Source organism: Stegodyphus dumicola, chromosome 2, assembly GCF_044657685.1.
Source record: "Stegodyphus dumicola isolate Sdum_Otavi_A_Nest chromosome 2, ASM4465768v1".
Taxonomy (NCBI): Eukaryota; Metazoa; Arthropoda; class Arachnida; order Araneae; family Eresidae; genus Stegodyphus; species Stegodyphus dumicola.
The window spans coordinates 93,728,314-93,744,206 of NC_140769.1; the positions used below are offsets into that span (position 1 = coordinate 93,728,314).

Consider the following 15,893-nt stretch of genomic DNA (forward strand, 5'->3'; position numbering starts at 1 on the left):
TTGTATACATTGCATAAAGAACACTATTCATTCCAGCATACCATTCATAATGCAAGGCATTGTTTCTTATCGTTACTGTGGGAATAATTTCAATTCATTCCCAAACCTTTGTTGCATGTTTGTCATTGATTTTTTGAGAGAGTCAGTTTTCAAAAAATTGCTTAGTTGGTTAGTTTCTTCTTTTCCTTCAGTATTGTCCCAAAGTTATGCATAGCATTATCATTAAATGTGGTTGGCCATTCAATTCACCGTAGCTTGTTCTAGATTCTACTGTGTGATGTACACCCAGACTTTTCCCATATCCTCAGCTGGTCCTTTATTATTAAAGTAGCTGTAGATTCTTTATGGTCTCCTTCTCTTACCTTGCCATAACAAATTTCCATGGGGGTTTTCTTATGCTGCCGCTCAAAGAGGGCTTGCAATTCTTTAATTGCAATATAATATTAAAAAATATAGTTATTTCTCTGCCTCTTATCGTTTTTTAAGCCACAAACATATTTTCTATATTTAATTACCACTGAATCCAAAAGTAAACAAATTTACCTCCACATTCAATGCACCAATAATATGTTATGATATTTGTATGTTTTTTAGATTAAGCATTGAATTTCTTAGGTAGAATAGTTTTCAGTCTATGCATGCATTCATTATGTAAGGCAGCTCTGTATTATGGATTCTGGTCTGCTGGGATACATTGAAGCCTTTCACAGTATTTATTATGTGTAATATCTTGTAAAGTTATGTAATTATTGAAAAGTAAAAAAAATATTGCTAAGTAGTAGTTTGTATATTAAAACATGTTGAAACTAATTATATTTAACAAATTCAATTATTTTTAGTTTAACTTCTTCATTATTACATAAACATCTTTAGTACCTTTTATAATTAGGTCAAATTCAGCTTTACATCAACATTTGTTTTGTGATCAGAAAAAGAGAGAGAGAACTCTGTGTGTTTCTGGAAGACAAGTACAGCTAAGTTTTTGATTTTTCATGAAACTGTTCAAGTTCATGAAAAATTTCCTGGGAAAAAAAAAACATATGCAGTTTTTAAAAATTAAGTTCAATAAACATTTTTCCAGAAATCATTGTGCGTGACTGCAATATGTAAATTGAAGTTAAATGCTATTGTTGATTTTGAATTATATGACAAAATGAAAAATTCTAAAAACAATGATTGGAAAAATTTTTTAAATAAAAGTATCAATGAAAAATACTCTGATTGATATGGATATGAATAACCTGTGGAAAAAGTATTTTGTAAAAGCTGCTGAAATAATATTGGTAGTAGTAGAATTTGTTAAAATAATTGTTGAATGTTGAAGCAGAGGTGATTTAACAGAGTAACTGCATAAAAAGTGCTAAAGAATTTGTTTACAAATTGAAAGGGGGAAAAAAGAAAGGAAGTAAATTAGTTTATTAAAATTTAAATAAATAAATGAAATAAACAAAAGAAGCAATATACCACATCATAATTTTTTTCAAAATGCAAGTTATCCAAAAAAAAAGTATTTTTTAAAGATTCCTTCAAGAAAAGGGAGGGGCAGAATAATCTGCAGAGATGTATGAAGGAGACTTTTAGAAGCAGTCAGAATAATTTCAATTCAAATGCTGACTACAAATGTATTCAAGAACACTCTATTTTCAGAGGCAATTAAATTTATCTATAAGACAAAATACAAAAGAATTGAAATAGTGTTTATGATTAATGTCAGACCCTTACTAAAAAAAATAATGTTTATGCAAGAACCGGCAAAACGTCAGCAAGTTTAGAATAGCCAACACTTTCTTAAACAGAAGCCCAAACACCAGATCATGATGTAACAAACTGGTGGCTGAAAATCGCCATTAGTTACCCACTACCTGTCTTAAAAGTATCTCTATGAACTATATGAATTCAATGAACTTAATACTATTCGAATATCCTTACAAACCCAATGAACTGTGTACCTTAAAAACTCTGTGATTCGCCTAATTTACGCTTACGTTACCGTAATCCGAAGATTAACCCAAATACCTTCATAAATTTAAATTTCAAGTTAGGCTTAACTTACTCTAGAATACTTCCAAATGGTAAAATTTTCTCGCAGTAGACATCTTGTTAATTAGGAAATGTATTATATTGACAACTTTAAGGCCATTATTATATTCTTGGCATATAACATATAACAATAGGGCGCTTCCTTCTTATGAAAAGAAGGAAAGGAGTTTAGGCAAAATTGCCCATTACTCTTCCGCCATTTGATCATTTAAGTTAAGGGATTTAAATGGTAACTCCCGTAAAAGGTAAATAATAAATAGATAAGATCTCAAACTGACACCAAATCTATAGTATCAGCAAAAGATCCCATCTCTAAGTTCAAGGTGTCGGCTGGATCGTAAAAACTTCCCTATTGGATGGAAAACCGATTCAATCCCTCCCAAACCACCAAACGCAATTCTTGACCAAACAAGAGTGCGATGGAGAGTCAAATAAATAAATAAATAAGGAGGGCAGAGGTGCATTCTCAAGCCAAATGGCCAGGTAGTGTATAAAGATTTGATATCATTATATTCCAAAACACAGCTATGAGAGGAAAATCCCTGCATAGTTTCTTTTCAAAAAAAAAAAAAAAAAAATAAATAAATAAAAATAAAAAAAGAACTCACAGGGCGTCTCAAAGCTTGTTTCTTGTGGTTCCATATTCACCTTACCTGTAGGTGTTTAGTATACATCAGAAACCCTATTATGCCAGAGAGCCCTTTGTATAAAAGGGCTTGATCAAAGGTAATATAGGGAAACCCAAGGAATTTGTTTCTAGGGACAGAGAACATTGGACATCGTCCCAAAAAGTGAAAAGATGTTTCCTCTTCTTCTCCACAAGCTGGGCAGAGAGGAGATTCAACAAGACCACATTTGTGGAGATGCTTAGCTAGATAAGCATGTCCAGTAACAATTTGAATTACCTGGCGTAAGTTAGTTCTACTGAGGTGTATGAGTTTACCTGAAAAGTTAAGTGTACTGAGCACCAATTTAGAATGAGCACAGTCTGGAAGTTTAGACCATATATCATCATGTTTGTTCTTTATCCAGCTTCTTACTTCTTTTTTAACCGTTTGATATGAAACTGGGTAAAATGGTTCTGGGCCAGACATGGGGAGTTGCGAAGCATCTTTAGCTACTTTATCAGCTAGTTCATTTCCAGCAAAATCACAATGACCTGGGACCCAGACTAAACTAATGGTATTATGGGCCTGAGCCAGAGAATTGAGATCTTGAGTACAGTTCAAAACACAGTTTTGTAACTTGACACGATTAGCCAGGGCAAGGATGGCTGATTGGCTGTCAGAGAGAATATATATATACTTATTAACTGTATTTTTAGCTAAGAGCTCCTTGGCGACCATATTGATCGCCAGAACCTCGGCTTGGAAAACAGTTGTAAATTTACCAAGGTACAGATGAAATCTAATGAAATCTTCTTCAGATCCCTTGGTCCTTATAATAGCTCCAGCTCCAGTGAAGTTGGATTTTGATCCATCTGTGTAACATTCAATTGAGCCTGTTAGAATTAGGTCAATTAGAGATTCTATCTCATTCCTTTTTGGTATATGAGTTGAAAATAGTTTATCTAGAACTATTGTTTTAGTAATTGCATCTTTGGGCATATTGATTATAGGGATCTCATTGCCCAAGTCCAGGCATATGTCAATGTGGCTTTTCAGGTGGCTTTTATGACCAAAACCTGTCCTTTGGCACCATGTGCCATTTTTATTCAATCTATACATGGCTTTAATTGCTTCTCCGCTCAAGAATAATTTCAAGGGTGGAATTTGCAGTAAAAATTCTAATGCAGCAGTAGGGGTACTATTTAAAGCCCCACTAATGCTTAGGCAAGCAAGTCTTTGCACCTTTTGTAAAATGTTTAAATACAAGCTTTTGTTAATAACATTAATCCAGACCACGCATCCGTAAGAAAGCATTGGCCGGACAATGGCAGTATAAATCCATAGAGTAGATTTTGGGTTAAGGCCCCATTGTTTACCAACGATTCGCCTACAAAGTACTAGAACATTTGTGGCTGTTTGTGCCTTTTCTTTTATATGGGTGATCCATGTAAGTTTACTATCCAGGTAACATCCTAGGTATTTAACGCATTCCTTACGCCTAATAATCTGGTGACCCAGATATAAATCTGCCAGTTTCCATTTCCTTCTCCACGTGAAAATTATGACCTCAGATTTTTCAGCAGAGAAAGAAAGGCCATTTGTATCAACCTAGTGTGAAACTTTATTTAAGATCTGCTGAGCTTGATTATGTAGGGTTCTCCAGACCTTAGGAACATATCCTAAAATCAAACTGGACCTGAATATGTCCACGAGAATGTGACCAAAAATATCCCAGCCTTTCTGAAGCAGAATTGGGTAAATGCCATCGTTCCCTGGAGATTTAAAGGGAAGAAATACATCAAGGGCCGCTTTAGCCTTTTCAAAATTCACAATTGTCTTAGCAAAATCCAGATCTAATGGATTATGAAGTAGTTCCAATGGATTTTCCTGGGGGTCAGAGGTGATACTTCTGTCCCCCAGATGAAAATTCAACATGGTCGAAAGTGTATCCAAAGGGTTTATAGTATAACTGCCATCAGGTCGCATAACCGATGAGAGTTGAGACTCCTGAGATCTTTTAAGAATCTTATGTACTCTGGCAGTCTCATGGTAGGACAGAATATCTGTGCAGAACGATCTCCATGAGTTGTATTTAGTTTTCCTGATTTCACTTTTAAATTTCTTTTGTAGAATTTTGAAGTTAGACCAGTTAACTTCAGATTTATTTCTGACAACTTTCCTGTGCGCTCTCCGAACCTCTAGGCGGAGGCTTTCAAGCTCCTTGGTCCACCAAACTCTCTTGCTAGGAGAGTACTTCCTTCGTTTGAGAGGGCATGATGCATGATAAGATTCAATAATGATATTTGTCAAGTTGTTTGCTTGAATATCAAGCTCCTCGACTGTACAATTATTGTCTAAAACCTGAAGGTTAATAACATTAGAAACCAGGAAATCCTTATAAAGGTCCCAATTTGTGTTTTTAATGTTTCTGAAATATTCAACTGGAATTTCATCTCTAATACAAAATTGTATAAGGCGATGGTCAGAAAGTGAGGGATTGTCACTTACATGCCAATTCTCAATAAGGTTATAAATATCAGATGAAGTTAATGTGAGGTCAATGACTTCTTCTCTTCTTCTGTTAACAAAGGTGGGGCGATTTCCCCTATTTACCCAAGTTAGGTTGGTATTCATTATAAATTCCATGAGTTTTTCTCCTCTAGGATTAGTATCAGAACTGCCCCATGACAGGTGGTGAGCGTTAACATCACCACCAATAACCATAGGAATATTGTTTATTTCACAGAAGCTCACAAGATCTATAAATTCTTGCGGAATGTTAAGGTCATAAGCCATGTAAACTGAGCAAAAACAAATGTTTCCTCTCAGTGAACTGTTTATGTCCTTAATTACAATAGCAGTTAAGTCCTCTGATGTAAATTGGGATAATTTCATAGCCTTTATATTTTTAGAAATGTAAATGCTAGTTCTAGATCTTTTATCAGGTCCCTCTGTCGAAAAGAAGTGCGCGTTCATGGGCCTACCAAGGATTTTACCCTTGTACACCCAAGGTTCTTGAATTAATGCAACGAAAGTGTCTTGCTTACCTAATTGAGCAGCTAAATTATATGAAGCTGCTCTGCTATGTTGCAAGTTTAACTGACTAACCTTAACCATTAAAACAGGTTAAATGAAAGAAAAGAACTTACCCTGAAGGATTTTAGGAGAGACTTAGTTAAAAGCCGCATCCTTATCATACTACTTCAAAGGAAGTAGTGACAAGGGAGACCTATTCAGGTGTCTTCTCCAGAGCCTCCAAAGAAAGCTCTGGTTCCGACTCCTTTTCGGTCTCCCTTTCTTCCGTCAACTGTTTCTTTAGAGGATCCCTGGGTGAAGGAATTGATTTCTCCTGTTGCCTTGGTTCCTTCAACTGTACACAGCCACGGGCACCACAAAAAAGTTTGAAATTCTGGGCCTCCAGATAATCCATAAGTTCATGTTCTACTCCCAGCACCAAGGTATTACCTCCGTCTCCAGGGATAACTGCCTTGATGGCGATCTTCTTAACATCAAGGCCCTTGTTGCAGGCATCAAGGAGCTTGATGTTATCTTTTGGTGACCTGTTTCCAGGAAACCAAGCGAAAAACCTCTTCATGGGGGGGTCTGTCTCCGGGAGCCATGGCATGATAACCTGGATGGTTTTCTTCAGGGCCGGGTAGATCATTAATTAAAGTCTTCAGGACGTCCACAGTCTCCTGGTCCTCACATGCAATGTTGAGGCCATTCGGCTGCAGGACTGTCTTGTGGACCCTGCAGGTGGTGATAGAGCCATCTATAATTCGATCATCAATTATAGAGGTGATGAAATCTGAATCCACCGATGTTATGTCTCTGGAATCATCCTTGCAGACGATTCGCAGAGTGATTGCCTTTCTTGCAGCTTGACTATATAGCCATCGTTTCTTGAGGGCCATTTCCGGGGTGTCACCAGCAATGCGTTCTCTCTTACGAGACTCTTCATTGCTTGGATGGTTCTTCCTCACCGGTTTGGAGGTTGCTCCAGAGGTCCCAGCTTTATCTGTTTTCTCTTTCGCTCCCTTCTCCCCAGAGATCGAGATTCCTTCCATGGCCCTCTCCAGTCGTTTCCGCTCTTTCTGGCGTTGCCTTTTTTCTCTTTTTTTATTTACAACCTCCATCATTGGTGACTGGTCATCCGCTTGCGCATCTGGCACAGTACTTCTGACAGAGGAGTCAGTATCCATCCCCACTGGGTTCAAGGCGTCCGTGTCCGAAGGCACATTCACCCTTTCACCAGCGGTTCTGGTTTCTGTAGTCCTAAAGAGAAGAGCGTCCGCACCCGAGGGTACATTCACTCCCTCAGAAGGAATTACAGTGGTTATAGTGGGGATTTCAGAAGATGCGTTTTTATCTAATTTTGTATTACAAGCATCCATTTTGGTATAAGATTGAAGGAAGGGGGAGAAAAATTCCTTCCGATTTTCTAAGAGCCAGTTTGGAGGGGCTAGCCCCAGATTCAGCAGCCAGTAGTGACCTCGGAAGAGCCCCCCGCTCTGCCATGCAGGACCCCACCCAGGCACCACCTGGAACTACAAGGCAGGCGAGATTATACACCAGCTGATAGAGCAGCCAGGACATGCTGGTTAGGCTGCCCCGGGCTCCTGTACTATCTGGCGGCCTGAGACGCAAAACTCAGCTTTTCTCCTGTATCCTCTACATGGCTGTTTCCTCCAAGACCCCTCCTCTCCAGATCAAAGGTCCTCGGAATTTCAAATCCTCCCCACAATCGCCGGTTTTCCCAGGGAAATATTCTTGGCATAACGACACACAACACTTTAAAGGCATAATGAAAAAAAATATCAATATTAAATTAAACAGACATTCAACCTACTAAAACAATGCTTTGGTTCATTAACATGTCCTCTCATGATTTCTCTAACTTGCTCATGCCATCTGGATGGCCATGGGCTGAAGGGGCTATTTTTCGCACCCCATCGAGATAGCCAAAAGTTTGTTATGTGACTAAACTACGAGCCTTCAGTTGGGAGGCTTGTGTTTAAGAAGGTGCTGGAACAGCTGACAAATGTAGTGCAGTCAAACTCTGATAATGAGTGCTACTCTTAACAAACCCTGGATGTAACAAATGAACCTTTTGGTCCCATCCTGTTTACCATATATTTTATCTTATTTTATATCATTATAACGAACCTCCAAGAATAAGAAAATCGGAGACAAACTGTATGGATAACTTTGAGTGAAATGTTTTTCGTACTTTCATATTTTTCCCAGAATCTCTATAAATTTTAGCAAAAAAATTACTGATTAAAATCATTCATATTTAGAATATTAGTATCCTCAATCTATAGTAAAGGAAATGTCTTTAAATCATTTTTTTTCTTTTTCTCTTCTCACTTTTATCTCACAAAAGCTATAAGAGACAGGTGAGGCACTCAGCTCATAAGAGAACGAGGATGCAATAAACTTATCTTAGGACACTATATGGTGTATATGACCATTTAAAGAAAAAACATAAATATGTTCACTGATTCCAATTAAATTCTTTGAACAGAACTCTATTCAATGTTGATGCTGTAACAGAAAATATTGAATCTCATTGAGCTTGTGGTTTTAGAGTCCATTAATCTTTTAGAGATGGAATTTTTTTTTATCCTTATCAGTTTATTTTGAGTATAACTTCTCTCAAAGTTGTGTCTTTTTTGCATTCTTTAGGTTTTTTTTTTTTTTGTGAGGCATAAGATAATATTTATAAAGGTTGTTGAATCTTTGTATAGTAACCATACATGAGAAATGATTGTATTCTTACTGGACATCGGATAAGATGCATAGGTGACAAAATTATCTTCATCTTTTTCAAAAGAACAAAATTCTCACCTTATTCTTTGACCACTCTGTTTCTGTGTCAAAAATTCATCTGCTTGGTGAGCTGTAAACGTAAAATTGCTGCATTGAAAATAAGATGAATATTACCATAATTTCCGGAAGAAAGGCCGCATCAGCCTAAATTTTGCACTCGAGAAAAATGGCGGGAAAAAAATTAAAATTACAAAGAAACGCCGCAATAGATTAAATTGCACGTGACATCGTCGTGGGCGGTATAGATGCAAAAACTCAACCTAAGTCCTGATATATGACATACCAGTTAAGAAAAATGCATGAAATGAAACCATAACTCAAAAATAAATTAAAGGTAAGAAACGTGGAAAATATATTTACCTTCACGTATATACTTATATTTACCCATTAAAGAAGTCCATATTTTTAGTACTCAGACTATATTATAAAAAATGTTGCAACAACGAAATATTAAATTTGGATGACAAAAGGAAATTTTTAATTTTACTTACGAATTACAGCAAACTATACATCGTATGAAGCCATCAAAATCTGATTCTTCACTATCTGAATTAAAAAGATTTAGTAAATCCTGATCTAAGTCTTCCAGATCGTCACATTCATCCTCTTGGTTTACAGTCTCTTTATCTAAGGATATAATTTCAGCTTCTTTGAACCCTGCTATTATTGACGATGTTTCTACCGATTTCCACGCACTTCTTGCCCACTTTGCAATTTCTTCATAAGATGCTCTACGCATCTTACCGCTTTTGGTTTACGTATGCAATCCTTCACTCATCCAATACTCCCACCGCTTTCGGACTTCAGCTTTGAAGGATTTTATACCTGACAAATCTAACAGTTGTAAGATTTTTGTCAAATTACCAGAAATTTTTGCTTCGGTCGTAGACATCTGGTTTTCACTGACTCAAAGAAATGAGCACGCATGGAATCCATTATCAATAACCCCTTTGGTTAGAAAAAAGATCCCATACGACACTGCCAAACTTTTTGTAGCCACTCGTGCATGATTGTTTCGCACATCTAGCCGTTCTCGTTTGCACAAATAATTACGTCATTAGGAAAATCTCCCTTCGGAATAGTCTTTCGTTTAAAAATGATCATCGGCTTTAGCTTGTCACCGTTTGTGGCACAAGCTAACACACATGTAAATGACGTTCTTTCATGCCCCGTCATAAACACAGATACAGTTTTTGCACCAGTTTCGTCAACAGTTCTGTTTGCAGGAGAGTCGAAAGCTAACGGCGTTTCATCCATATTTATTATCTGCGACCGAAGAAGTTTTTTTTATCAATAATAGCTGTCACATATTTTAGAAAAGATGACTTTTTATCCTGCCAGTCCATTGGTAATTGTTGCCTGACTGTTGTTCTAGTACGCACAGAAATATTTTTTCTTTTCATAAATCTGCTACACCTCCTTTGAAATCATTTATGTTCATTCTTTTTGCTATAAATTTTGCTTGTAAGTGAATTTTTACAGTCGAAATTGCCATTCCCTTTCTTCGTTTCTCCTTTATCCAGTTTGCAAGGTCGTCTTCTAGATTTGGCCACTTTACAGTACCACTTCTTTTGGCTCGTTTCTGTTGTGGCATATTTTTAAGAAGTTCTTTTTCAGTTCTCCAACATCGAATACATCTGTCATCCACTTCAAACTCTCGAGCTGCTGCTCGATTTCCAATTTGTACAGCACGTGAAATTACATTAAGCTTAAAACCAGCAGTATAGCATCTATGCCGTTTAGGGACATTTTCAAAAATTTTTCGTTCCCTTCTTACTTAAAAACTATCCAACCAGTACTTATACCCAAACTGATGGGATCTGTATCTGGCAGAATGCCAAGAAAAATCGATTCATGCTGAAGTGGAAATACGTCAGAGTTCGTTATTACGAGGCAGGTCTAGTCATGTCCGCCTTTGAAAAAAATTGCAGAAAAGGCAGGGGTGGGAAGAGGATGGGTCCTGGAAGATTCATTGAATGGCAGAAGAGAGAGACTATTCAAACTGATGAGAATGTTGAGGTCCATTCAAGGAAAAGATTGTAAACAAAATAACGTTTGCAAAAAGCAACTGAGTGGTCTTTTGTGTGGGAACAGCACCAGTCTATGCACAATGACAAGACCATCCAAACTATGTACAATGACCATCATAGGAAATATTTTATTTTTAGTGCACCTAAACGCCGCACCCGCTGAAAATTTAAGTTTTAAACACGTAAACGCCGTGGCGTTTCTTCCAGAAATTACGGTATTTGAAAAATTCAAAATGGATGCAGCCAAATCAATATCTGCCAGAAATATATAAATCTACTGTTAAAAACCAAATTTTGAAAAATCAAAATGATGTAATTTCTGCTTTTGGAAAAAATTTGAATGCGAGGAGTATATGAATGTTGAAGAAACATTGCTGAAATGGTTTGCCATTCAAAGAAGTCATAATCTGCCAGTATCTGGATAAATGCTTCTGACAGAGGCTGGTGAATTAGCCAGACACTCTGGAGAGATTTGAAAAGAACTCAGAACAAATTTAATATCTGTGCTTAGCAATACGCTCATGTCCATAAATTAAGGATAATGCAAAATCAGGCAAAGGAAGAGTTAGAAGCAAAACAAATTTGACTTATTTGTAAAGCTTATTTATTAAACAAAAGGTAAAGAGCAAAAAAAGATGCTATATGTTTGATATTATTAAAAAAAATTAGCGATTTTTTCTCCCTGGAGCAAATTAAATAAAAAAAAAAAAAAAAAAAAAAAAAAAACCTATTTACAAAAAACCAATATTACATGTTTTGTATGATTGTTAATACATTGTATGTCTCCCAGACGATGCAATACAGTCTGTACAACGCCTAGGCATGCTGAGTATCAAATTATCGATCTGATCTTGGGGGATATTACACCACTCAAAAAGCAATGCTCTCCGAAGTTCCGGTAGACATGTAGGAGGAGGTTGACGGGCTGCAACTCGTCGGCCAAGCATATCCCACACGTGCTCTGCTGGATTCAAGTCCGGTGAGAATGCTGGCCAGTCTATACGGGTGATATCCTCCGATTGAAGGCATTCGCTTACGATGTTTGCACGGTGAGGACGGGCGTTGTCATCCATAAACACAAATTGTGCGTCCATGGTGCCCCGAAACAAACATACATGTTGTTCCAGGATGACCTCCCAATAGAGTTGGCTTGTCATGGTTCCAATTTGAACATGCAGGTCAGTTCTGGAATCCATGAATAATTCCACCCCAAATAAGCACTCCTACACCACCGTAACAGTGTCGTTCAATGATGTTTTCTTGGTGGTAATGGGTACCTGGAGCTCTCCATGTGAAAGTCCGGCGAGAATCAGACTGAAAGCCAAACCTGGACTCGTCGGAAAACATCACACAAGCCCACTGTTGCGGTGTCCACAATGCATGCTCTCTACTCCAGGCTAACCGCAGGCGACAGTGAGTTGCAGCGAGTGGAACACATCTGACAGGTCTATGAGCATATAGACCAATCTGCCCTAAGCGTCTGTACATGGTCTGCCTCAAAATTGTCGTACCAGTGGCTGAAAAAAGCTGACGAGACAGGTCTGAGGCTGTGCTCTGCCTGTTTCTTTTGGGAGTAACTGTCAAATACCGTTCCTCATTCGGCGTTGTAACTCTGGGGCAACCTGTGCTGTAACGTCTACTCACATTACCATCATCTTGGAATCGTTGACAAAGTCTGGAGATGACACTCTGGGCAATTCCATGTTCGTCTGATCCTCCCAGTTGGGTACGCCCACATTCCAGACGGCCGATAATTCTACCACGTAAAAAATCATCCAAATGCGTCCTTTGTGTCATAACTATTCGGTTATTGCACTGAAATGCTTATAAAGCGCCTGCGAACAATTTTACTTCTTTGCCTGTATTCCTTATATATCACTCTCTTACACTCTCGTCATTGTGACGTACCATCAGTGTCATCTAGTTACTTCCTGAAATTTGCATATGATTCTTGAAGATGTGTGTAGTGATTTTATAGGTGATATATTTATTTTAGAGTTTGATTTCAGCGTGACTCCGAATTATCCTTAATTTATGGACATGAGTGTAATTAATTTAAATCTTATGATTTTTAGCCCAAAGGGCATTAACCAGAATTTTGTTTTGGCTTTTTGTGGTGTTTCACTATAAACTGTGTTCCACTTTTCTTATTTTTGCCACCAAATATTACCCTGTATTATATTTAAAGAAATTAAATAATGAAGAATCTGCATAAATGTATGTATGTTTCTTGCGTTGTGATAAAACAACAGCACCTAGAGTCATCAAATTTTGAATAGCGGGATCCTCCATCTGAGTATGGGCATGTAGAAGCCCAAATTTGGAATTTGTTTTATTATCTATTTCATATTCTGTAAAGCATTTATGAGTTTTCGATTAAGAAACAACAATTTCAAAGTGAGCAATAGCAACCCTGTATGAAAAAAAAAAAAAAAAAAAAAATATATCTCCAGTGTGCAAGACTGTGTATCAGAAATTCTCTTTTAAATTATTTTGTGATATTGTTGTTGAATTCAATTTTATGTTTTAAGTGCGAAGAACGTGATATTTAATAAATAAAGTTAACACACAAAATGTTAAAAAAACACCCTTTTGGGGTGTAATTAAAATCTGAAATGCTTTCAGAATTTTGTTTCTTTTTCCTTTTTCACAATTTTTTCTCGTGTGTTATTTTTCATGAAAAAAATCTGCAAATGACTTTTGATTTAATAACAAAGAGAATTAGGCCACAGTTCATTTTTGTGTACAAAATTATTTTTGCTTTTAAGTTAATGGTGCTTCATATCAACATAATACTGCTCGCTAAAAATTAAACACTTCAAAAATCTTTTGTATGCTGCTGCTCATGGAACCTTGTAAAATTTCTTAATCTAAATTTGAAAGGTGTAATTTTGATATCTGGTGTACGTGACAAATTAATTAATGCATGTACAACAAATTAATAAATAAATGCTGATGTACAATGTATAATCTTTAGCTCCTTTTTACAGTTGTCAAGTATTTTAAAATCTTTCTGAAGCTTTCTTTCATAAATTTTCTTTCGAACACCATTAATAACAATTTAGTGCGATTTGAACCACTTTGAATGTTTCATTAAATTTAATTGCCAGATGAGCAAGTCCATGAAAAGCAAACAGCCTGATCTGCTCACAGCCAGAGTGATACTGCTCCACGATAACGCACATCATAGCTCTCCAAGGTCACACAAAGTATAATGGCCAAGTTCTAGTGGGAGCAGCATAAGCATCTGCCCAGAATTGTTGCACTGTAATTTCCGTGTGTTGGTCTCCTAAAAACATATCTTGGAGGGAAGTGCTGTAACTTGAATGACGAACTGAAAGAGATAGTGGAGGACTGGCTTCTGTCACAACCACAGGAACTCGTGGAGCGGGAAATCCATTGGCTTGTGAAAGAGTAGGATACTTGTGCTCATACCTGTGGTTATTACTTGAATAATGACTTCAATTATACCCATAGTGTAATTTCGAACTTTTTCATTTGAGCAACATATATGCAGAAAGTTATTTTCCTATTTTGTTACTACATGCTACCATTCTTTTTCTTTTTCCTATTAGCATTATTAAGGCATTGTATTTATGAGATATGTATTTGTTATTGTGTTAAGGATTCATTAATTTGGGGAGCACAATTATTTTCCTCTTATACTGGCTGACATACTGCAGTCTAAGTGATATAGTTTTATTGCAAAGTTTGATAGTTTTTATTGCATATTTCTTCCTTGACATATAGCAGGTTACAGTTCTGTCTCTAGAGCACATTCATCAGATCTTTCTCCGACTGAATATGTCTGGTCTGTGAAAGGTTCCATAGACTTGATAAACCAATTTGCTATTATGCCACTGGAAAGCAGAGGGAAAGTTCACCAAGGGATTTGCTGCTAAGAATTTCGTCCTCTGCCCTGTGTACAGGAAATTGAGAAACATGTGTTAAGAAAAAACGTTCTCTGACAAAACGTTTCTTCTTTGATGTTTCGCGATAATTTAAACTTAGCTCAAAATAACTAATCTATTAATTAATTTTCTTGCACAAAAAAATATTTTCTTTTCCTTTAAAGTTTAAAGAAATTTAAAACAATATTTGTTTTATGATCTCTTGATAAATGTGAACTTCGACACCAGCTTCGAGCTTTTGCGCTTTGGCGACAGATATTTTGCACATGCGCAGCTGTTTCCCTGTACGTTGGGAAGGAGCCACTCCTGTTGCGGAGAAGTTTTACTTCTTAACAATACTTCTTTTACTCTGGCAATTACTTCTTTTAACTCTGACAACAAATTATAGTTGCCTGTTCTGCATTATTCCAAAATGCCAACCAAAGTTTCGTCACTTCTGTGCTTTGCTAAAGAGCAGTTATTGTTGCTCATATTGTTTATATGCAGCTCATATTATTGACCTTTTAATGCTGTTCATAGCATATTTAGCTTGTCTGATGTACCTGAAATTTTAATGATTCGATATTTTTACTATTAAGAAATCTGTCAAATGCACATAATTTTGCTATCTTTTGTCTTTGGTGGTGTTTCAGTTTTAATGCACTACAGCACTACAGTTCACTTAATTTTCTTAAAGTTTGTGGTTTATGTATATCGTATAGGTAAAAAATTGATGCATTTTATTCATTAAAGAAACATGCATTATATTTTAAATTCACAATACAGTACCTGCCACTTATTAAAATCACTTCCGTTCAAAACATTTGAGTTTATTAAGCAGCTGAGTTTAATATTTGATAATTTGTATATTGCAAATCATGTTTTAAACTTTTCAAGTAAAATAATAGCTAACAATTAACTTAATAATTAATTCTAAAATAATAGTTAATTAAACTATGTAAGCAATTTTGAAATTCATTTTTATAATTATGTTCTTGATGAAGTTTCATATCTTACAAACAGTTGTTTTATCTCTTGTTTGTTTCATATTATTCATCAACAGTTTTTCAATTGTATTCTCAATTTTGTAAAATTGCTGGTAGTTTTTGTGATCAGCGGGTTTTCATTTCAAAAGAATTTGCTGTGCTTTTGTAGGTTTGATCAATGTTGGCGTGTCATAATTCTTAATATCATTTTTGCCGTTAGTTTTGCAGTTTTTTAGTCAGTTTTTACACTCATTGTTTCAGTATTATTGTAAACAGACACATATTGTAAAAATTAATCTTTGTAACTTACCTACTGCAGAAAACATTAACTAGAGTTTGTGATTCCTCTGGGGCTTTTTCTACATAAAAGCCACATTTTTCGAAGACAGTTTTTAACTCATTTTAAGAGATTAACTCCCTGCAATGTCTATAATATACGTAGGTAAGTTGAAAAATAGGTTTCCCCTGTCGACTGTGGTCAGAGTTGTGTATGAAAGTCAAAAAATA

The 15,893-nt window shown here is 36.2% G+C and overlaps 1 protein-coding gene across 1 annotated transcript in view; it reads left to right on the forward strand.

Moving 5' to 3' along the window:
* Positions 1-15,893, forward strand: part of LOC118180486 (TP53-regulated inhibitor of apoptosis 1-like) — a 28,923-nt gene that overhangs the window by 10,695 nt on the left and 2,335 nt on the right. The window lies entirely within an intron of this gene.